This window comes from Corvus hawaiiensis, chromosome 17, assembly GCF_020740725.1.
Source record: "Corvus hawaiiensis isolate bCorHaw1 chromosome 17, bCorHaw1.pri.cur, whole genome shotgun sequence".
Lineage (NCBI taxonomy): Eukaryota > Metazoa > Chordata > Aves > Passeriformes > Corvidae > Corvus > Corvus hawaiiensis.
In genome coordinates this window covers 14,792,961-14,816,304 of record NC_063229.1, presented here as the reverse complement: position 1 = coordinate 14,816,304, position 23,344 = coordinate 14,792,961, and the positions used below count along the sequence as shown (strand labels likewise).

At 44.7% G+C, this 23,344-nt stretch overlaps 1 protein-coding gene across 3 annotated transcripts in view; it reads left to right on the top strand.

Annotated features, from left to right (window-relative positions):
- The window catches only part of TSHZ2 (teashirt zinc finger homeobox 2), a 213,995-nt gene that overhangs the window by 137,535 nt on the left and 53,116 nt on the right, over nucleotides 1–23,344 (top strand). The window contains exon 3 of one of the 3 annotated variants that reach the window (XM_048321671.1): nucleotides 6,956–7,722. The exons of the other annotated variants lie outside the window; for them this stretch is intronic. The gene's annotated coding sequence lies outside the window, so the exon portion shown is untranslated. Of the gene's footprint in view, nucleotides 1–6,955; nucleotides 7,723–23,344 lie in introns of those variants that run through there. 3 annotated transcript variants of the gene reach the window in all.

The window sequence follows — 23,344 nt, the reverse complement described above, 5'->3', positions numbered from 1 at the left end:
AGAATCAGACATGCTGGGATCTAGCTGCTTGCAGTAGTGTCACCAAAATTTTGTGAGCAGAATTTACGAGCAAAACCAAGGGTTCTGCTCCCCATGTCATCAGCCAGAAAAAGAGGGTTCATCCCATGGATGTGTTGACTTTCCATTCAAATGGGACTTTCCAGACAATGTCTTTTTGGATAAAGGATGGTTTCTCAATGGGAAGAGAAAATCTGTGGGGAAGTTCCATTTTAAAATAAATTTTTGTTGGGATAAACAAAGAAGAAGAGGAGAGAGAGGTAGGAAAAGAAACAGGTTGGCCTTTTTGCTGAAGCAAAATCCTGCTGAAGTAAGGTACTACCTCCAATCCGTCACTCCTCCCTCAAAATAATCCTGTTCTAGTGAAGCCTCAGTTCCCCTAATCCTTTGAAATTTATCACTGTTTCCCTGAAGTGGTAGATCCAGATTTTTTTTTTTTTTAACTGAACATTTTTAAATCTTCAAAATTTTCCTGGATAACATTTTTTCAGTCTAGCCATCAAGGACAATCTTGGTCCTTGTAAATCCAATAACAGTGTGTTCTTGGCTTCCCTGAGAGCAGGGTCAGGCCAGATGATCCATCAGAGTGTGGCAGCGCTGATGTATCCATGCAGATTTCCTGGATTTTAGGAATACTACGTGTTGCTATTAAGATCAGTATTATTTAACATTGCATTTGAGCTTCCAACCCGCTGGGTCAGCCCACATTGTTCCTGGGCTCTGTGCAAACACATTGCATGTGGCAGTTCCGAGGCAGGAGCTCCTCTGCTCACAAAGAAACAGCAACTTTCGACCAGATTTTAACTGACCTTGAACAGTACCAGCCTCCTCCAGCATTCACTATTCATAAGGACATCAAAATCTTGCCTTCTCCTTGCTGTGCCTGATATTATTAAATGCTACAGCCTTCATAATCTATAGCAGAACATTTTTACCTGGTGAGATTTCAAAGGAAGGGTACCTGAGTCTTATTTATACATTTTACACCTCAGCAATCAAATCACAAAGATCAATAACAAAAAGAAAAGGCATGATCAGTATCCAGCCCTCCAAAGCACCTTTCAATAAAAATAATGTAATTTAGCAGGATGATCACTCAGTGCAAATATGATGGAGCACAGATGGAAAATGAGGAAAATTATAGATACGGCTTCATGGGAGGAGGAAAGGAGGAAGAGATTTTTCACTATTTATTGGGATAATGAACAGATAATTCATTATTATTAAGCTGTAGTCTTCAGGCCTCATTCTGCTCTCTCTTCCCATCCCCTCAGTTTGGAGCTGGGTGTGTTTGTGCATCAGGCAGGGTCTGTTGAGAGGAGGGATCAGGCCTTTGTGCTGGGTCCTGCAGAAATCCGAGCAGGATTTGCACCAGGGCAGCTCCAGCCCAGGACTCTCCCTGCCAGCGGGGGAATGGGGTGGGACAAACACCCAGTACAGAGCTCACAGCTTAAACAGGACTGTGGATTTTCTCCAAGAGCATGTCACCCTCCCCGGGGTGTCCAGCCAGGATAACATTAAAACACAACACCAGGCAGCAAAATCCCAGTGCTGAGGGAGCCAAGGGGGCTGATCCTCATCCTGCTGTCCCCCTGTGCCTGGAGAATCGCGTTTTCCCAGGAGCACGAGTTGGCTGAGCCCTCAAAGGTGTGAGGGGGCAGGAGAGGTCTCCTGCAAGAGGATCCTGCTCTGGGGAGCAGCACTGGCTCTGTTGGCTCTCATTCCCAATGGATGGACAGCTGGGCTGGCTGTGGGGAGCAGCAGATCCCAGGTATCCAAGAGGAGCACACCCTGGGAATGGCTGCAGTGGAGGGAAGGAGGAACACACAGGGCCAGGAGGGAACTTGTCCATTGTAGCAAATTTACACAATCCCTTTACTAAAAACCAAACAGTTCCTCCTCCCCTCCAAACCCCCTCCCTGCCAGCACTCAGATCTTCTGCCGGGGGTCAGCACATGCAGGAGTGGGGGAGGGAGCCGTGGGGAGCGGAGGAGGTTGTCATGTCTAATGAATACCCTGAATGTATCGAGATATATATTTTTTTCATTTCAGAAAAGGTTCCATTAAGAGGGAGACAGCCCTAACATGTGCTTTGGCCCCTCATCAGATTTATGAGTATTTGCTCTGCTCTTTAATAGGAAACTCTGCAGCAACTGCCACCTTGCCTGCTCTCCCTGAGATACACAGTGGCTTCTCGGGGAAATGCACTTCATTATTAATGTGAATTTGTACGTTTTTATGACACTGCTTGGGGGAAGGGGCAGGCAGAGATTTCCTGGTGATATATGCTCATTTCTAACCATTTATTGTCCCAGACAATCGAAGAACAATGATAAACATTGTTACAGAAGGCGGAGGGTGCCGCAGTGACATTTTTGAAAGGAAAGGAGAGGTGGCTGGAGTGGCTTTGATGTGGTTGTTCCCCTGCTCTCCACCTCTTCCAGCAGCTGTGTCAGACCAAGCACAGCGTGGTCTGTGCAGGGCAGATTCTGCCTCTCCTCACCAGCCCTTCCTCGGGCCAGACAAGACCATTTGCTCAGTGCTGTTCCAGAAGAAGGAGAAGGAATTCCTCCTTTGGGAAGCCTGAGCTGCAGAGGATCCCAGGCCTCAGGGTGAACGGATGCTCTCTGCACTCTGTGCACACAGAAGTGGGTTTGCCCTCTCCTCTGGGAGAACTGTTCAAACTCCAGTGTGAAGCTGCTGTTTTCAGTCATTTAATGAAAACTCACAAACGTTCCCCATTTCTGACCCCCCCAAAGTTTGTACCATGAACCACCCAGGTGACCTGGGGGTATCTACCGCAGCCCATGTCACTGGTGCCCTGGCGTGGCTGCCCATCAATATCTCCATGCAGGTCTACCTCCACCTCTCTCTTGCTTCAAATCAAGGGTTGGGAGAACTTTTCTGCCCCATTCCCTTTGCCACTCTTCATTCCACCTCTGTTGTCCATGCTCCAAGCACAGCAGTGGCTACACCACACCAGCTGTTTTAGGGGGCCAGGACAAGCTGCTGGCACTGATCTCCTCTGGAACTGCGTCCTCATGGCTGCCCACGTCCCTTATATCAAAGAGACTGCCATTTCCTCTTTCCCACCTCTTCATCTACACCCCAAGGGACACCACCGAAGATTCCTTCTGGGATATGACAATGCCATGGTCTGTTTCTGCCTGTGTTCATGTCAGGTGAACACGCTGCTCTTCCACCAGAGAAGGGCAAACTCAAAACTTCCTTTGTGCTCGCTCAGCTCAGGATCAGCCTCCAGTGGAGCTCAGCCTGCACTGGCCAGGCACAGACAGGCTGTGGGTGGGCTCCCAGTCCAGTAACTCACTTCCCTCTCTAATTCCATGGAGCCCTGATCTGTTGGCCTGGGTGTTTTTATGGTGCAAGACCCAGGTTTGTCATCCAAGGAAAAAACAATGAGGGAGGTAATTGTGTTTATTTGATCCGTGCTTTTTAAAGTCTTTTCTGCTCTCCCAGGAATTATGTAGTGGCCTCCTGTAAATCACAAATGCACAAAAAATTAACTCTGGGTATTTTTCTGAAGAGATTAAGGTAAAAGTTCCTACATTCATATTTCACGTCTGGAAAAAAATATCAACAAGAGTGATAAGTATAGCCAGCACGAGTGTAAAAGCACACCCTGTCATTTGTTTTCCATGTGCCATATGTTTTCTGAATCCTGCACCTCCCACATACAAATCTCATGCAATAATGTGGGGTGCACACATTACTCAGGATTATTTAGTTGAGCCCTGCCTGTATGGAGGGAATTTACTCCGAGAAAGTCAGGCCACTGTGCTTTGTTTTGCTTTTTTTGCTTATTCTGGATTCACAGAGTAGAAAATTAAAGATCCCACTGTGCCAGGCGTCATGTCATTTGGTTTTAATTTAATTCATCTCTTCAATTCTCCCTGTTTCTCCTTTTCTTTGAGTATCATCAGTAGGTGGTCCAAGCATCAACCAGAAGATTTACTGGCAAGACTAAATGTATGAATGCTATGAACACATTGTTTTCCCGATATGATTTAATGACCTTTTTGGCATTCCCATGGCTGTTGAAATCTTCCATAATAACTCCCTTTGGCAGTCAGAGCTCCTGTTGATCAGGTGAAAGCTGATGCAAATGTCAAATGTCAATAAATTTGTAATCCATAAATGTAATATTTGATGCTGGGGCGAGACCATTAACCAAAGTGCAGCAGGAGGCAGCGAGGAGATGAGCTGCACCTCACTGGGAACAGAAAGCAGGCAGGAAAGGAATGCCACCTCCCAAACCTCTCCACAGCCAAGCTCTTTTCCTTTCCATGCTCCCTGAGCCTTCTGAGTTGCTGAGCTTTGCCAAAAGAGGGGTTTATGGCTTGAGTTTGGCAGAGCGAGTCAGGTGATGCAGGTTCTGTCCCCTGTGCTGCTTTTGCCTCATTGTGTGAGGTTGGGTTTTAACTTCTCTATTTCTAAAGGAGCTCTTCATAGCTCAGAGGTTTCCGAGGCTTCAGAGTTTGATCCTGGAAATGATTCGTTATGCGAGATATTCCAGTAAATTAGCAGGACCACTTGCATAACTTAGGTGTTGCAGGAATGAGTCATGACTCATTTATAGTTTTAAGATGCTTGGAAAGGATGAGCCACGTATGAAGCCTGATTTTATACACAATAAAGACATGAGAACAATCACATCATTTCCCAGGAGATTTCCTTAAGGACCCTCCACTTTGACCTTTGGCTCTGAGCAGCTCCAGTTTGTTTGACGTTGAAAAAAAGCAAATGTGTGAACACAGTGCCATGAGCATTTGCACTTTGAACATGCTGGGGCAGAACACAACCGAACTGGAAAAGGCTGCAACAGCTAATGTACTGCGAAAATAGAACAGAGGCATTTACTTAATAACTCAACTAATTCCTTTAGCTCACCTTGTAGAGATTTAACCTTTGAATGAGAGAGTCCCTAGTTCAAAATCCCGTGGCTCCTCTGTCCTCGTGTTAATTTTTAAATTATATATCATTGTTGAGAGGCCCTTGTGTTGAGCATTACAGGCTATTTTTCATGTCTAAAATGGGGAATTATAGCTGAACATTAGCTACTGGCTATAAATCACACAGAACAAAGTGGCATCTGCATCTACTCAGTAACAAGAGTGGGAGAATTGTAACTTACTTAAAACGAGACAAGAGCGAGGACACAAATGTGGTAGCAGAGATAATTGTGACTTGAGAAAACAAATGGTCCCTCCAGCTGTGTCACACTCACTCTGTCCTCTGCAGCTCCCCACAGCCAGTGCTGGACGTGCATGGGCACAGCAGCAGCTGGGGCAGTCCTGAGCAGAAATGCGGAGCTGGAAACCCTTGCAGAGCCCTCCCTGCAGTGCCAGCAGCACATCAGGGTTGTGCTGGGCCAGGGCTGGGTGGGGGAGCCTTCCTACAGCCTGCAGACAGCTCTTGTCCCTTTTGCTGTCCCACCACCATGAGGGAGTGGTGGCCGCAGCTCCTCTTCCCGGGATGAATTTTTATTCCCAATTGTTTTATTCCCGGTTGTGGCTCCAGCCCAGGTAAGGAGGAGGCAGCACGAGGCTGTTAACAGGACAATTATCAAGGCTGGGTAGGAGCTGACCAGCTCCTCCTCTGCTGCTCAGCTCTCAGGGCTCACCCTGCTGCTCCTATGCCTCTCTGAACGCCCACTGATAATCTGGTGTTATCTTAAAAGACAGCAAAATAAGATGAGCACGGCCTCATTCTTGCACTTGTCTCTGCTGGCCCTTTTTTTCCTTTGTTTTTTCTAGTTCTTTCACTCTTTAGAAAGCTTCCAAGGTCTCTTGTGTCCCCACTAGGATGAGCAAGATCTACCCGGTGCCCTCTGTCACTGGAAATTATTTGGTGCCTTTGTAAGTCAGAGATCCTCCAGCCCTCAGTACAGCACCTTCTCAGCACTGTGTCTGCTGTGGGCTTTGGACCCTAAAGCATCCACAGATTCAAAAAGAGCCAACTACACATGTGCCAGGGTCTCCAGGCTGTTTGTTCAGATATTCCTCCCTTTGGGGGTCTGTACAGCACCAGCTACTGGAGCTGCTTAACAGCTTCTTGAACAGAATGCGTAGGAATTAGGATTAGTTCTCCCTGCAATGCAGGTCTGTCTGTAAAAAGAGCACAGACCTCCACAAGTGGTTTTACTGAAATGAGAGCTTCAGGTTTCTTTCACAGCAGACAGTAAAGGAAGCAGTTTTTCCAGGGCAGCATGCTGGCAGGAGGCATTGGCTCAAGAGCTGCCAGCAGGGCAGGGGCACCAGGAATCCTCCTGCTGCTGCCTGGTGCAGATCGATGAAGGTCCTTTCGTGCTCCCTTACTCAGTGTCCCACCCTGGCAAGTGTCTCCAGGATTAAATTCAATAATCAACTCTTTATGTTGATTATTTAATCACAGCTTCCTAATGACCCTGGCCTTGTCCAGCACTCCTTGGGGGGATCAGCAGCAGTGGTCCAAGCACCATGGGATTCTGGTCCAGGAGTAATCTCTGAGTAGCAGCAATTGTAAGAGTTGCTTTGCTGATTAGGGGCAAACTTAAGAACATTCTTAAAAGCTCTGCAGAGCAGGGACCTATGTGCTATATGTTTTTAGGCTGTTGAGCAGTAATTCAGGCAGCTGAGAATTGTTGCGGACCTGGTCCATCTAATTGTGTGTCTAAATCATGGTTTGCCCGTGCTTCAGAGGTGCTAATGTTATGTCCTGCATGGAGTGGCTCGGGTTGTACGGTCAGAATGCTGCGGATGGTCACTTTGTAGCATAAAAGTGAAAATTACAACGTGCACCATAAAGCTACTGCCTCAAATTTATTATATATTGTGGCACAACAAGCAAATTCATACTAGATGCAGTATATGCCCAGACATTAATGTGAGCAGAGGATGAAATATTCTCCTCCCAGCTCATTGCTACGTGTTCTCTCCAGAGCAGAGCTGAATTGCCCAGGATCACCAAAGGAGAGGCAGTCACCAGGAGTGTCAGTGCCGGGTGCTGGCTCCGGGGACACGGGAAGGACATCCCACCCCTCACAGCGTGAGGCCCCGGGGCTCTGAACTTGCAGTTCTGTTCATGCAGGAGCTGAGCTCTCAGCAAAATCTCTTTATTATTCATCATAAAGAATCCCAGCTGTGGAAAGCCAGCGCTGGGAGGAGAGTGGGGACGGGCTCTGCCGCGCCCCGGTGTAAATCAGGAGCAACTCCAGTGCGGGGCCGCGGAGTTCTGCTGCTGTCACTCGGCCATCGGCTCAGAATCAGCCCTTTACCTGCAAAGGATGAGTGAAATATCTCACAGCTCTGCGGCCAGGGGCCTACTGAGCTCCTTGCAGAGCTGCTATCAGCATGCCCAGGGCAGGAGCATATTTTTTTCTTGCTGTTGTACATAAGGGCTCTGCTGCAGCCGACAACATGAAATGTGTTAGTTCGGTTTGTTCAAAATGGAGTGTGTTTGTTAAGTGTTGCCTCTTTGATGTTGCGCTGCCATCTCCATCTTTGTCAGCATTGCCCATCTTTTTCAATCTAATGAACTCAAACCATCAGTGCAACTTAAGTTCGGCTGTCTGTTCTTGCATAGTTAATATTAAAAATGTACTAACAGTGTGGCTGCGAAATCAAATTATGCACATAAATATGCTGGCATAGCAGAGGAGGCGGCAGAAGCTGAAGTTAGCAACATTGATGCCAGTTCACATTTGCAAATCAACCGTCAATCTGTCATTAAACATGTTATCAAATGATGATAAGTGTATGCTTCTTGCTTGCATTGGCGCGCTTATTCCCGATGTTGATGTGCATTAATGGGATAATGTGCATTAACATAGTCTTGCTTGGATGAACACAAAACATTTTTTATCCGTCTCAGTTTGTTTCCCCCTGTGGCCCCCAAGTAAGTGTTTTGTGTTATCAAATTGCCAAAAAATGGGAAAACACATTACTTTTAATTAGCAAAAAATTTTGAGGTTTTTTTTTAAATTTTATTTTTATAATTTTTTTATCCAGACTATCTCCTGGGTGTTGTCACTTGAGGTGGGGGGGGACACAAAAAAACCATTCCACTGGCTTCTTTAAGTAAAACGATTAATGTCAGAAACTCAGAGATGACAATTATGTGCTGTCTTAATGCACTGGCCTTTCCTCCCAGCCCCTGCTTGTGACTCGAGTGATGGGCTGTGTTCAGTGATAGGAAAAGCAGGAGCGGGAAGGATCTCGGGCATTCCCGGCCCATTGTGTGCCACTCTCAGGCATGGCAGGCACTCCCTGGTTGGCTTCGCTGAGCAGTTTTGCAGACAAGGCAGCCAAGGCTGTACTTAGGGATTAAACACCGGGAAAAGCGGGGATGCTCCAAGAGGGAACGGAGCGTCCAAAGGAGCTTCCCATGCGCTATCCCACCTCCCTCATCCCTCCCGCAGGGCACTCAGGGCTCCATCAGGGTGCTCACTGCTGGGAAACTGCCAGGAAGTTAAAAAAGCCCTGACTGGAAAGAGTAAAGGCATTAAAATGACTTGTTAGCACCTAATGATGGACCGTTCCTGCCTCCCCCGGGGCAGAGGGAGCGGCTCCTCAGCTGCCCAGGGAAGGTTCCACTGCCCTGGGAATGACTTGAACAAAAAGAAAAAATAAAAATAGGATTTCTCTTCATTGCTTCTATGTAGAATTGAGCTGTTTGCCCAGGCTTTGGGGGAAAGTTGAGGTGGAACTCCACGAGAGCAGGGAAAGAAGCTTTCACGCCTCAGGATTTGAAGCTTGGCAAACTGCTTTTCAAAAGTCCATGGAAAAAAGTTCTGCCCACTCCCTGGAGAGCAGCCGTTCTGTTAAACCTTCATATTCATGCAACAGGGGCAAAACTGTGATGATCGACTCAGGGTTTTACCTTAGAACAAGAATGAAAAACAATATGAACAATATCTGGTCCTGTTCAAAACGCTGGGAATTCTTCCAGGAGTTTTACCAGGACTTTACCAGTGGTGCTCTCAACTCAGGCTCCACGGTTGCCTTAAAGGAAAATCAATCATTTCAAGTGTTTTATTTTTAGTTTCTAAGCTGGAAAATGAAACTTCTTGTGAAGCTTTTATGAAAGATATCAGATTATTTATGTCTTTCTAAAATAGCAACTCAATAGAAATGTTCAAGAATTGCTCTGAGTCTCTGTTTATGACTACATCTAACCTCCAAACATGGTTTGAGAGTTATCTTGAATTTAAAAAAAAATAATAACTGGTAGAATAGCAAGATTCTACAGACTGAACTTTTTGGTAAATGGGTCAAACTTTTGATCACTTTTCCTTTTTTCTCTGTCTAATAATGCCATTAACTTTAGGCATCCTATTCAGGTCTCTGATTTCTATTATGTGGATTATTTAAAGGAAAAATAAAAGGGAATAATTATTGATTTTTTTTTTAATATAAATTGTCTTGATTTTTTTAAAAGTCATCCATAGCATTTCCTATTATTTCTAAATTGGGGATACAGGAGCACAAGTTTCATAATCATAAAACTCTAATAGCGGTAATTGTACTCCTGTTAACCCCAGCTCCAGCGAGCCCTCGCAATTCCTCCTTCAAAACCAAAGAGCCTGTCTTCTAATACAAAGAGCTTGAATTTTAAGTGTATTTTCTGTTACACATCCATTACTGGCAGAATTTATCCAGCAACATTTCTCTTTTTTTACAGTTGTGTAGCTCTCCGTTGCTTCTACTCCATGAGCTACCTTGAAATTAACTTGTCAAACGTTCATCCCACTACTTAGGGAAGATTCCTCATCAGCTGAGTGGACTGGTTTGTCAGGACTGGGAGGTGTTGGCAGTGAGATGGCACTAAAAAGGCTCCTGTGAAGGCTGTGCACGGGGGATCCTGTCAGGGGCTCCGTGCTGGGAGGGACTGCTTGTGTTTGCAAAACTGAAACGGGAATTGTGTCTCAGTGACTCACGCTCCATGCTGACCCCTTTAATCCATCTCCCCTTTTAATCCATCTCCCTCAAAGTGCTTCATCACCATGGCCCAGAGCTCTCCCTGCCTCTTTGGGGCACTTCCCAGAACCCTGGAAAACTGGGAAACTGAGCACCATGGAGCTGAATCCCAGCCTTGGGAGGCTCCTGTGTGGGAGCAGGCTGGGTCTGTCTGTGAACTTCAGCCAGTCTCTGTTTGGAGCAGCTGTACTAATCAGGTGCATTAATTTCCTGTTTTTCATTAAGCACTTTGGAGCAGGGAGATGTTGTTTCTCTGCATATTTCAAAGCAGATGTTGAATAAGGGATGAGCAGTCACAGAGTTGAGCTGTTCCCCCTCCCCGTTCTCCCAGTCCTTACTCTCCGTTCTCTATCTTGTTCTATTATCCTGGGCCTGGCTTTGGAGTGGTTTCAGTTTTTGAAAATGGCAAGTAATTAGTCAATATGTTTTCACCATATGTATCAGGCTCAGTAAAGAGGCAACCAATGGCCTTTGTCATGGCACAGTGAGCGCTCGTTTTCTCGGCACTTCAAGTGACGCTGAGCGTGCGGCGAACGCCAGGGAATTTAATGAGGGATTCTACAAGGAAACATTTGACATCATCATTCACAGTTCAGTGCAGGTCACAAATTTGGGCTGAGGCCCCTTTGAAGGTCACCTCTGTGCTGTTCACACCAGAGCTGCCTCTGCCCTGCCTGGTGCCCAGGGTGAGCAGGGACTGTGCAAAGTGGGATGAATTGTTGTGACTCCAATGGTCCCGTTTTGCATCTTCTTGGCACTGATGCTGTTACAGCAAGGGAGAATTCTTGAAACCCTTTTTCTCCTTCCAGACTGGCTTTTTACTTACCCCAAGCAAGTTACTGCACATTTTCCAGATAGAAATTTTTGCTGTAAGGCTTCCTCTCTTGCTGACTGTTAACAATATTTAAAAAGGTCAGAATCTGATCTTAACACTGCTGATATGAAGTGACATTTGCTCAAATTTTGCCATCTCCTGGGCAAAAATATGTCCAGTGTTTTCCAGAGAGACATGGGATAGACAGCAGCTTTGCCTGGCTGCTTTCCCCTCTTGGGAATACTGAATTTCAGTTATCTGGGGAACAGGTTTCTGCATTCCCCACTGGCTTTCTTTAGATTTACAGATAAAACATTTGAGCTCAGCCCTAGTTCAGTGAGTTACAGGTTTGTGTTTTTTTAACATTTTGGGATATTTACAACAAATAACCTTCAGTAAGAACGATGACATCTTGTTTTACTGCAGCCATGATTTAAATTTATGTGGCATTGCTATTGAAGTCAATAGGACTTTTTCCTGAGTATGTTTTGCAGGGTACAGTATCATTAAAATATGACAGTTAATAGTCTTGTTTATGTTATTACATTTAATGAATAAATATATCAGTCTGAACATCAGACTCAGCTTTGTTTATACTCTTTAATTGTAGTCTTATCTCCCCTAGAAGCATGTTATATCTTTTAATTTTATAATTATCCACTTTATTCATGTGTGACACTCCAGAACTGCTGCTTATATCCTAAGAGACATCCAAATACAAACAGATGGAAGACAGGCAACCACTAGGAAATTCAGATCTGCATCTGAATCCAGCTCCAGCTTTTCAGACCACTCCACAACTTCCGCTCCAAGGTCTTGGTTTGGGCTGTTGTATAAAGGAGCAAGAGTTGCAGAATGACTCTAATTTATCCAGCACCTCCAGACATGAACTTCCACAGGGATTTTACATGATCCTTCAGCACCTAAATGTTCTCTGTCTCTTGAAAGAAACCTGAGCTTTAAAGGCAAAGAGGGAGCACTGCTCCCGTGGCCCTTTCTGAAGTTTTTCTAAATGGAATTCAAGATTATCTCTTCACTCATAGGTTGCACCTAATTCCAAACTCTCTCATTGGGGGATCTTTTGCCATAACAGAGTTACAGTTAAAAAAGCCAGACTGAATAAAGGTCTGATACTTCCACTGTAAAATTGTGTTATAATTATTTGTGCTATAGTGAGGAGAAGTTGAATAAAACCCACGTGCACATAGGAGCAGTTTTCACAGGACTCTGCATGTTCTCCCTTCAAACCTTCCTCGTCTGTGATGTAACACAACAAATATTTACTGAGTGATGCTGCTTCCGAAGGTAATGCCTTCCTTTGGATCCAGCAGCCAAAGCAGGAGCAGGCTGGGAAAGGGGAACACCCAGAGCCCAGAAAATGCTGCTGGGATTACAAGAGAGCAACTGGCAAGAAGAGACAAGTGCACCAAAGAAAGGCAGAGTTTCCCCAGCTACTGAAAGCAACATCTTTACATAGTAATTTTTTCCTTTCTTCCCAATCAGTTTATCTGTTGCTGGGCAATATTTGAACCTCTTAGATTTGGAAAACCTCCCTCATCTATTTTGTGTTTGAACAGAACTTCCAGTCAGTGCCCTCCCAAAAGTCACCTCTAAGGCAGTCATGTACAGAAGGGAAAATCTGCTTAGAGACTGACACAAAGTCAATACTTCTCCCACTTAGCACTTGAGGAGGAAAATATCATAATATTTAAACCAGTTTTGAAAACTTTCCATGAAAATAGGGGGAGGGAAAGAAACCCCCATAAAACACTAGTTGCATACAGAGAGAGGCCAAAGAGAGTTCAGTTACCATAGAGATTATTACTGGCAATTGGTACTCAGCAGCAGATTGGGATCTGTTACAATATTTTTATTAATATTTTCTCTTAATTGGTTATTTATATATTTTGGATCCATCTCTGTGCTGGGCTCAGATTTTTCTCTTTACCTGTCACTCTTGCTGACGTGAAGCAGCAGTGACTGTGCCAGATAGGAGGCATTTCCTCGCTGTGTGAACACTGCCAGGGTCACAGCACAGCGAACACCGCCAGGACAAGTCCCCGTGCTTGGCTTTGGCTGCCAGAGGAGGGCGAAGCACCAGGAACACCCTCGGTGTCCTCATCCCCAGCCCTTTCTGTGATTATTGTCAGCCAGGCTGGGATGAGTTTTGTAGGAAGAGCAGAGAGGATGCAGGGCATCTCTTTCCCGTTCAGTTTTCCATGGTGGATGTGCAAGCCTGCTCATTTCACACGTGTACGTTCCAGTGCTTCAGCAGGTTATTTAGGAAATACCCTGTTGTAAAGCCTTTCCCTCTCCTCCCTCTTGCCTTCCTAAGGATCTGTCCTGTTGCCTGTGTGCGATACAGCAGCTGGTAACACCCAGCCCTTTTATGGCCCCTCCAGTGGAAGTCACTCAGGGGCCAGTGCTGAAGGACTTTTATAATCAGCCAGCTTCTAAAAATTCCAGTCTTCATTTTTTAAAATTTAATTTTGTTATATACCCGATGTTAAATGCCTTTTAAAGTGCTGCTGGGATGGGGGTTTTTTTTCTGCCACACCAATTGCCTTTAGGGAGGTATTTTTCAGGATGCCTGAGATCAGCCAGAGGCAGCTGGGCTTTCATCCCTTTTCCCTCTCAGCCCCAGTTGCTCCCTCCTGCACCTTGAGCAGCGCAGGGGGACAGGGGGGCACAGGGAGATGTGGGGACTCTGCTGCGGGGACTGCTCTCAGCTGCACGGTGTGAACCAAGTATATCGAAAAAAATTAAAAGAGAGGGAGAAACATGTTCTTTTCATCTCTAATCTCCTTTAGTTATCATGATCTCAGGGGTTATTTGTAATGATAGCAGGCACTGCATTTCAGATGGAAATGTGATTTTCCAAGCTGACGGTGTCACTTTAAGTAAACAAAGTTAATTCTCCTTCCTGCTATGTAAGGCCTAATCTCATTACCCAAACCACAAGTAGCATAACAGAAAATATTCCCATCTGTCAAAAGAACTTAAAATAAAGGTGGAAATTGTTTTTATGTTTTGTCCCTCCTCCTTCCCCCATGTCCCTCACTGGACGTTAATTATCACATCCGATCTATTTAAACCTGTTCGGGTCCCCTGGCCTGCGTCTGGGCTTCCTTTTTCCTTTGGTATCTGTGGAATAACGCCGGGTTTGCTGCAGTGCAGGGTTAAAGCATCCCCACGGCAGGGCAGCGCTGACAGCCGCCGGGGGATCCCGAGCAGGGTGACCGCACTCGTTGCCTCGTCAGTCCCACAGGTGTAAATCCAGCACAGCTTCCCCGGGGCTGGCTCGATGTGCTTTACACCGCAAGGGGAACTGCGGACTCCAGCGGGAGCCGTGCCAGCCCCGGGAGCAGACCCTGGCATTCCCAGGGCTGACTCGGAGCTGAAGACAATCCAAACACTCTGTCGAGTAATTCTCGGCTCCTTTCAAACCAGCAGCCACCAATCATAAGGACATCATTCACAAAACTCTCCAACAACAGCGTTTTTCAGCTCCTCTTCATTTGAAATGACCTTTATGTGATGATAACGCCTGCTTTGCTGAGCCTTAATTGCTTAATTAGAGAAGCAGCTTCTCTATTAGACAAACGGGTTTTTTTAAAGTGTATTTTTTCTTGCAAGGTTGATGTTTTCTTTCATTTTAAGCTCATCAGCAGTATTTTAAAAAGTTTAAAAAGCCGATTTCAAGTGGTTATAGGGTGTTAGTTTATTTATGCATTAGCCATTTGAAGGCTTTGTTTTCCACTCTCTTCCTGAGAGGTATTTACGGAAGGAATCTCTCCCATTATGAAATTCTCAGCTTTTCCCTACCGTGCTTACATAGCCCTTTACAAAAAACGCTGATTTTCACTGAGTCGCTGTTAAAGATTTCGGGTGTAATTGGGAAATTATTTATTTATTAATTTATTTGTCCTGGGCAAAGGGCTGAGCCAAATATCCTGCACCTGCTTCCCACGTGGAGAGGGGAGTTTGTGCCCTCGCTGGGAGCCCTGGAAAGCCTCGCTCTGAGCTCCGACTATTGTGTTTTCTGTTTTAAATGGGATTTTTGAGCAGTTTGAGCCTATTTTTGTTGTGGTGTTTTTAAGATGGAGCAGAGCAATCTGTTGATGTAGGGTTGCTCCTGACTCTGTGACTGTTGATAGTTTTAAGAAGTCGACTGACGTGTTTGTTGTGAAAAGCCATGAGGATTGTGCCCAAGGCTGGATTTTTTGGGATGGCATTGTTACACTGATGTGCTGTGCTGGCAGCAGAAGCTTCCAGAGGTGATTTGGTGCTGATCAAAGTTACACCAAACCAGCATTTCTGAAGTGACATTTGGGGCTGGAGTGCCCACCTTTGTGCAAAAACCTCCTCTCCCAGAGCCATCCAGCAGGAAAAGGAACATTTGGGATACCCCAGGCCTGAGGAGCAGCCCCAGACTTTTCTCCTCAGAAAAGAGTCCCCTTGTCGTGCTCTTTCTAAAATCTTGCTTTGCTGAAAACAGAGAATCTCACCCTAAAATGCAAAAAGGCGAGTGATAAATGTCTGTGATGGGGAAAAAAAATGGACCAGAAGCGACTCATTTTCAGAACTTTGGAAGTATTTAAGAATTTGCTTTCACTTATTTCAACCTCAGCGGTTTTCAGGCCATTCCACCCAGATTACTCGTCTTGTTGCTAACAAGAACTCTGAGCGTGGCAGGAGTCAAGTGCAAAAGGTACTTTTTGGGTAGTTCTGCGTGGTATTTTGGGCAGGTTTGCTCTGCTGATGCTCCAAGGCTGCCAAAGCCAGGTGGCTGCGTTGGCAAGGGCTGAGCCCTATGTCATCCATCTGATGGAGAGCAGAGTTTATGAGCTTGGCTTTGCATTCCCCGAGTTTCCAGGGGTTTGGAGAAGGGCTGGCTGCCATCCCACTGCGTCAGACCTACCCCTGGCGATGTGTGCCCAAGGGAGCACCACTGTGCAGTCCTGGGCCTGCTGACTTGCAGCATTCCCGTGGTCTCATACCTGAGTGTTTGCCATGTTGGGGTTTTTCAAAAGTTGTGTCGTTTAAGAATAAGGAAAGAAGCAAAAGGACGTTTTGGGGTGAGGCAGGAGGTTTGTGTGTGGCCAAAAAAAGTACTTGCAAACAGCAAAAATTGATGTTTCCCTAACAAAGGCCAAAACCACTTAGAAATGATCTATGCCTAATATATTTGTTGTGCCCTAAGGTCATAGAGAGACTTTCTTCTCCCAAGAAAAAAATGGGTAAAACTTGCAGTTTTGAAAATATGTATTTGGCTTTAGGGCATTTTCAAAGGCTTTTTTATTGTGTCTACAACCACTGTTTCACTTTGACTTTTCAATTCCCATGTATTTTTCATGATCTCTATTTTAATAAGTTTTGGATCAAGCCATTGTTCTCTGTTAATAGTTTGTTACAAATGATGTTGCTTGGATCAGAGTTGGAGCATCTCAGAAATGCCACCCTTGGATTTTTTGAGGTGCTATCCAAGGGATGGGCAGAGTGAAGTCCCCTCCTGAGGTCCAGAGTTTCTCTTTTTTCCCCAACTCCACTCAAAGTCACGTGGCTGCACCATCCCAGCTCCTTGTGATGAAGGCTCAGGAATGAGATAAAAGAGCTGCAAAGCAGAGCAAGAGGAGCCAAAATCTCTGGATTCAGTTTCTGCCCACGCTGTTGAGGCAAATAAATATAAATGAGAGAGAGGTGCATCTGCAAACACACACAGAGGCACATGCCACGTGTGGGAGGGAGCACGAACAGGGGCTGCCGTGCCAGAAGGGAGCATTGTCTGCAACAGGTCTCCAGAAAAGCACTTTTTTAATTGTAGCTGTAGAAAAGCAGGGCCCTGCATGACAATCAGCATGTGGCCAGGGTCTATGGAGTTTATTGAAAATGTTCATTTCCTTAAAATTAAGCAGGCTCTGGTTTCCTTTGTCAAATCCTTACTTTCCTTCTGCGATTTATAGCTCGAAAATCACCTTTTTTCTTAAATGGAAGAGGAGCCTCTGCATGGAGCCAAGTCTGACCCTGGCCTAAGCAATGCTTTGCTAAGACAGTGTGGTTTTATTCTTCTTTTTCTCCCTTTCTTTTTGTTTTTAGACCCTGAACCAGCTGTAGAAGTTCATACTCAATTCAGACAACCTTTGTCATAAATTAATTTCTGAGAAAAGTCTGCATTACAAAGAAACTTGGTCTGCGCAGCACGTGAGCATTGCTGGGTTATGTCCTTATGATCAACAACCATTTGGGTGTTTAAACCGAAGGGGAACCATTTTTCTATGTCATCAGGATTGTTTCTGAGGCCATAACAAAATCTGTTTGATTGACTCTGTGATCTGCTGAAATTCCCAATTAAAGGGGAGAGTGAGGCCCAAGAAGTGGAGTTGAAAATCAATCAGAATTCTTTCTTCTTTTCTGTTCTCTGGAGCTTCAGCACTGAAATTCATTCCTGGGGATAAGCACAGAGATTAGGTCAAAAGTGCTTTTCACTCTCCAGACCCTATTCCCTCCCTCCTCTCAGGTCTGAAGTTTTCTGCCTGTATAAAAGGAGTGATAAATTATTCTAATGGTTTGTATTGCAGAGGGAATCAAAGGCAGCAGAAACATCCATTCTGCTGGGTATTTTACATACACACATTAAGAAATAATCTCTGCACAAGATGTCCATACAATTTTATTTCTCTCTGCTGTTTCTTTCTCTTTTTTCGAGGACTATCTGGTTTATGGTTGCAGTTTTGAAAACTGTTACCTCGTTGAGCAGTTTAGACTAAGCATGACTCAAAGACAGCCTTTTTTTTTTATAACTCAATCTTCCAAAATCTGCTATAAATGCAAATAGTGAGGAGATGCCCCAATGTTAAGATGCTGATATTCACATAGTATGGAAAGTGCCAGTGTAATATGTGTGAAATAACTTGAGCACAGACCATTTTGGAAGCTCTCTGCAGAAGAGAAAGTTTTCCTGCCTATAAATGTGTAAACTCTGTGAAAAATGGAGACACTTAAAAGAAAAAAGAACAAAACTAATTACAGTTGTAGTTACGGCAGCTTTGTTCCTTGCTTGGCTGAACAAAGGAACCTGAGTGGAGTTTGTCTGACTCTGCCTCCTGCAAACCAAAACCAGGGCAGATTTTCCTGGGCTCTGCTGCTGCCCCTTTTGGCAAATACTGAGTTTAGATTTAAGCTCTGATTAAAGCCCTGCTGAGGATGAGGGCCTGGTCCTTTCCTCATGTCCTTTTCCCATGGAGGAGCTTCTCTGACCTCAGCTGGTTCACCCTGACTAGAAGTGAGTAGGACTGGGACATATGGCACCATATCAAAGATCTGTGAGATCTCCCAGTAAAACACCTTTTGAAGTTGTTTGGCTGTTTCCAAGCAAAGCAAGAACTTCAGAAAATACTTTGGCTACTGGGCCAAAAGGAATCCTTTTTTCATTCTTTTCCCTGCCCTCCCACCCTGTTTGCCTTCCTCTTTTCCCTATTTAACTTTTCTGTTAAATTTCTCCAAAGGAACCCTTAAAGTCAGTAAAACCTTTTGTCGGCACAATAATTTTGGTTAGGGTTGTCATTCCTTTTATTTTTTATAGCACTTTCTATGTCAGTACAACCTTCAGCACAGGTTCAGCTGTACTAAACCAAAGGGATTTTGCTGATAGAGCTTATTTCATTTAGGGAATTAGTGAAAGCTTTACTGCTAAAACCACTCTTTTGGCAGCACAAGCTGCATCTGTATTAGTGGGATTTGGTGGTGTAGCAGCAAAATGTGGGGTTGGCCAACAACTTAACCCTCAAAAGTGAAACCCTCCTGTTGAAATGTGCTTGCTTTGAACTTCTGTGTCCTCCATATGCTGAAGAAAGGCTGGTTGTAGCATTCGAAATTCACAGGACTGAAACAAGCCTTAGAGTGATTAAATTCAACTCCCTAAACATAACTGAGGCAGCTCCCCAGCTTGATTTATGTTACTCCATCTCATCTGGTAAAAAAGTCGAGTTGTGGTAAATGAAGCTGTGGCTCTGACCCTCTTCCCCTTCCTTCGATGGGAATATCATCATGAAGATATTATTCTAATATGCCTCTATTTCCCCACGTGTGAAACCAATCTGCTGTCTGTCCTGGTGCTGGAGAAGCTCAGGAGCTTGGCTCCAGGGCATTTAGACATTTTGGTACCTCAGGGGTTGCCACACCAGTTTGAGGGCTCGCTGGCCAGCTGGACTCGTGAAACTGTAGCACCACTTACTGGTTTTGCTGGAGAAATTCCAGCCAGCAAACCCAGGCAATGTTGTTTATCTCCTGCTGTCATCGTGCTATTTCCTGAGAGCTGGAGAGATGTACTCCTTCCTTTCCATGCCTGCTGTAGCCCAAAGGATCAAAGATAAGGATTATAATGGTTATGTTCAAGCAGAGGAGTTGTTGATTGGGATTTATCCTTTTAAATATGTGTAAGTCATACAAAGCTTTGCAGTCAGAAATATTGACTTCATTGATCCATGCCAAGAGCAGAAGAAACCCATGTGGGCTGAAGTGGAAAGGCTGTGCAAGATGCTTATAATAAAGATGTTATCTGGTAAATAAGATATTGCTTTATTCCTGACCAAGGAAAATTAGAAATCCAGACTTTAAGTACACTGCTCAGGTCATGCCAAGTTAACTGTGGCAGCATTAGCCTTCCATGATCAATATTCAATATTAGGGCCCTGCATTCCGGTTTCTGCTCAAGTGAGATGGTTACACAGGTCCTGGTTCTGCATTGTTTATGGGTTTTAAGAGGAGAACATCTGAATGAATCCACTTCAGGAACATAATGGACTATAAATGCAGAGAACATCAGCTTCGTCACTTAGGATGAAGGGAATGTGGTGTAGGTCAAGATATTGCCTTTGGAAACAGCTAAAATCCCTTGTCTGATTAGCTGGGATTGCAGAGGCTGACAGGGGAGGCAAGTGGGGTTAAAGATGTCCAGCATCACTGGAGAGGGACTGTCAGAGCAGGGCCATCCCTTAGGATCTGCTGGAGGGTCTGGATGGATCAGTTCATGTGAACAAACAAAGGCACACACGAGAAATCCTCCAGGACAGGGGAGCCACTGTTGTGGCAGCAGCTCCGAGGCTCCTGAGGGGTACAGCTTCGTGGGGATGGCAGGGATGTGAGTTCGGAGGGGTGGGTTTGGGTCTGGTCTTTTACCCCATCTGGAGCAGTATCAGCTTGTCAGGCTGCAAATGCAAGCAGGGGAAGGAGGGAACATCTCCAAAATTCCTCCTGGTGTTGTGGAGACTCGGGAAAGGGTCGGTTCAGCCACTCTGGCTGTGAGTGAGAGGAGCTTCTCTGCCCAGCCCTGCTGGAAAAACCCCACGGCATCCACAAATATTCCTGTCCTCCGAACTCCCAAACCTGTGCGTTTCCCAGAGCCCACCCTCGGTCATCCCCCGCCGTCAACTTCTGAACCCTGTTAGCAAAGGCGCCGTGGGCAGAGCACGGGGGGAGCCTCACCCCACGGCAAAAGCTGCTCGGGAGAATCCTCCGGGGGACAATTGAGCACTATCAAACACAACTGCAGTAATACTTTACTGTCTGCTGCAGATATTGAGCCCTCATTGCAGTAATTGTCACGGTGACAGAGCTGGGAACACTTGCTGTAATTAGGACAGTTGTTTTGTCATGTGTAACGATCTGAAGAGAAGCAAGGAAAGAGGCGAACGAGCACTAATCTGCTCCGGTGTAGTGAAGGGGAACCGTGCACACACCAAACACAGCTAATATATTGGAAATTCAGATGAGCAGGCATTCTGAGGAGGTGAGGAAATAAATGGTAAAACAATACATCTATTCAGGGAAATTTATGCTCTCCTGGGTGTCTGTATCTGGAAAAGCAAGTGCAGATGTTTTGCTGTAGAGGTTGGGTTTTTTTTGAAGGAGATCCCGGTGATATCTCACAAAAATCCTCAACCGAGCCCGTGTGTTATATAGGTATATAAATACATGGTGATATATGTTGATATAAATATATTTAAGCATTTCTATAACTGGAATGTCTCTTCCTCCAGTTGCTGCTCCAGCAGCTGGAGAACATTCAGTACACGTTTAACAAAACCGAGCAAATGTGTGGAACATGTATCATTCACACTATTTTGATTTCTCATAAATAATCACCCCAGCCTCCTCCTTTTCCCCTATTCCCCTTTCCCTTCTCCCTTTTCTTTTCCTTTCTTCCTAAAAATGAGCACTCTCTTTTTGTGTTGTGCTCCAAATTACCTTTTATTCTAATTCAGAGCCCGGCATTGCTGTTCTGGTTGAGTTCTAGCTGATGGCAAACATTTCTGTGGATCAAAAACTCTTGGGAAATGCCTACAGTTTGAGAGTTGTAAGACCTAGAGCTGTAAGGTATCTGTTGCTCTGTGAGGGCCATTTGGGTAACTGCAAGACTCTTCAGACAGGAATTGCACTGGAGTGGTTAGAGACAGTAGTAGAAATTTTCCTGATTGAAAATTTCCCATGTAAAGCATTTTTCAATGAGAAATTGGATTTTCAACTCTTTTTTTCTTGTTCCCACAAAAGTTTGACATTTTATTTCACAGCTGGAAGGATCTCGAGGCAAATAACGCTTGCCATTTAGTGTTCTTTTTTAGTGTTAAGCTAAATTTAGTGTTCATATTTTCAGTTATTTTTTTAGCTTTACAGTTTTCAGTGAAATTTTCCTTCACTACTGAGACAAATCAGAGTTTTCCCATCTACTTCAGTAGCATCAAGATTTCACTTTTGATGTTTTACTACAGGAAATCATTCTTAGAAGGACCTTAAATGTCCCTTAGATCTTATCAACATCTAACCTGTATTTTAAAAAGGTTCCAGGGAAAAACAGACCACTTAGTCTGACCCTGATTCCAGGTAAAACACCATGATTAACCCCAAACCTTATTAACAAAGAATTCGAGGGTAAAATACAATTAATGACAGCCAGCAGGGAGGAATATAAATCTTGTCATATAACCACTCTGTCTTCTTGACAGGATTGCATTTCTGCTCCAGAAAGGGAACTGGGACACTGCAATGTACCTGGATTTCTCCAGGGCATTTGACTTAGTCCAGCTGCTGTCTGGCCTCATTAGGTGTTCAGACATTGTTGGGTGTTTTAAATCCTGACTCATCAGTGCATCTCTGGGTGTATTGTTCATATAAACCCAGCATTTGTGCCAGGGGTTCAAGCAAAGATGTGAAATAGATGTGGTGAGGGCCTCAAGGTGACCTGGGGCTCGGTGGGGCAGTGAAAAACCAGGACAAAAGGTAGGAGCAGTAGGAATTCTCAGGTTGAGGGGCTTCAGTGCACCAGAACTCGTTTGAAATAACGCAAATCCTGTGGGAACGGAGCATGGGGATTTCAGCTGTGGTTCCAGACACTCCAAGGCCCAGGTAGAGAGAGGTGGGCAGCCACCTCTGCTGACTTCAGAGTGCAACGATTCTGTAAAAAGCAAATTAAGAATAAATTACCAATCAAACAAATAAATCCAGCAAACCAGAAGCAGATTCTCTTCTTAGATGAAGCTTTAATGGGGTCCCAATGTGAAATATCCACGTTCCAGGAGTATGTGAGAATATTCCAAAGGAAAGTTAGAGGAGGCCACAAAAGCGATCTGGAGGTTGGAAATCCACCTTCTGCTGTGAAGCTGCAAGAACCTGACATGTTCAGCTTCTCAGGAGCCCTGCGTGGGGCTTTGATTGCTGTGTGTGGGCATCCCTCCGTGAGAGCCAGCTCCTCAGTCTAGCTGAGAAGGCAATCTTTAGCTGGATATTTATGTTGACCAAATTTAGCAGTAAAATAATAATATTATATTAAAATGAGGCACAGTTCCTGCTTGTGAAGGTGATGGAAGATCATAACAGTTTCTCAAGTGCACTCCTGAGTGCTTTCTGTTCTTCACAACAGGATTAACTGCCCTGCAGAAGCAGATATATAAAATCAAGATGGATTAGAGGGAAATTTTACTGCAAAGACAGTTTAGAACTGGTGTATTGTGTGTACTTCACATGTGTGCATGTCAGGAGAGACATTTGAAAATGGTTTTAATTTATGTGGCTATTTTTTACCAAAAAAAGAGAATTTCCAATGAAAACTTTTTTATTTCTCAGAGAATTTTTTTTTTCAACACCAGACTTCGGAGATTTGAGTGTCTGGGGCCTTTGGATGAAAAACAACAAAAAAAAACTTCTCTAGTAAGCAGATACCTTTCTACTGAAAGATTGCCTCAGTTAAAAATCTGATTTCCACTGGAAAGGTGAAAAAAGAGTTTTCAAAGGAGGCAAAAAAAAATCAGACAGCTCCAGTGTCCTGCATCAGTGTGAACCTCACCAGCACTTCTGTAAGGAAGGGATTGACAAAATAATTCATTAGCAGGAATGTTCTCCTGATGGAGGGGATTGAATCAACAGGAGGAACTTTAAAGGCTCCTTTGTGTCCCCAAACACAAACATGGCTCAAAGGACAAGTCCAGGGCAGCTCAGGGGGCTCTGAACTGTTTGTGGAGTGGCTTTCTGGGAAGCTGCCCTTGAT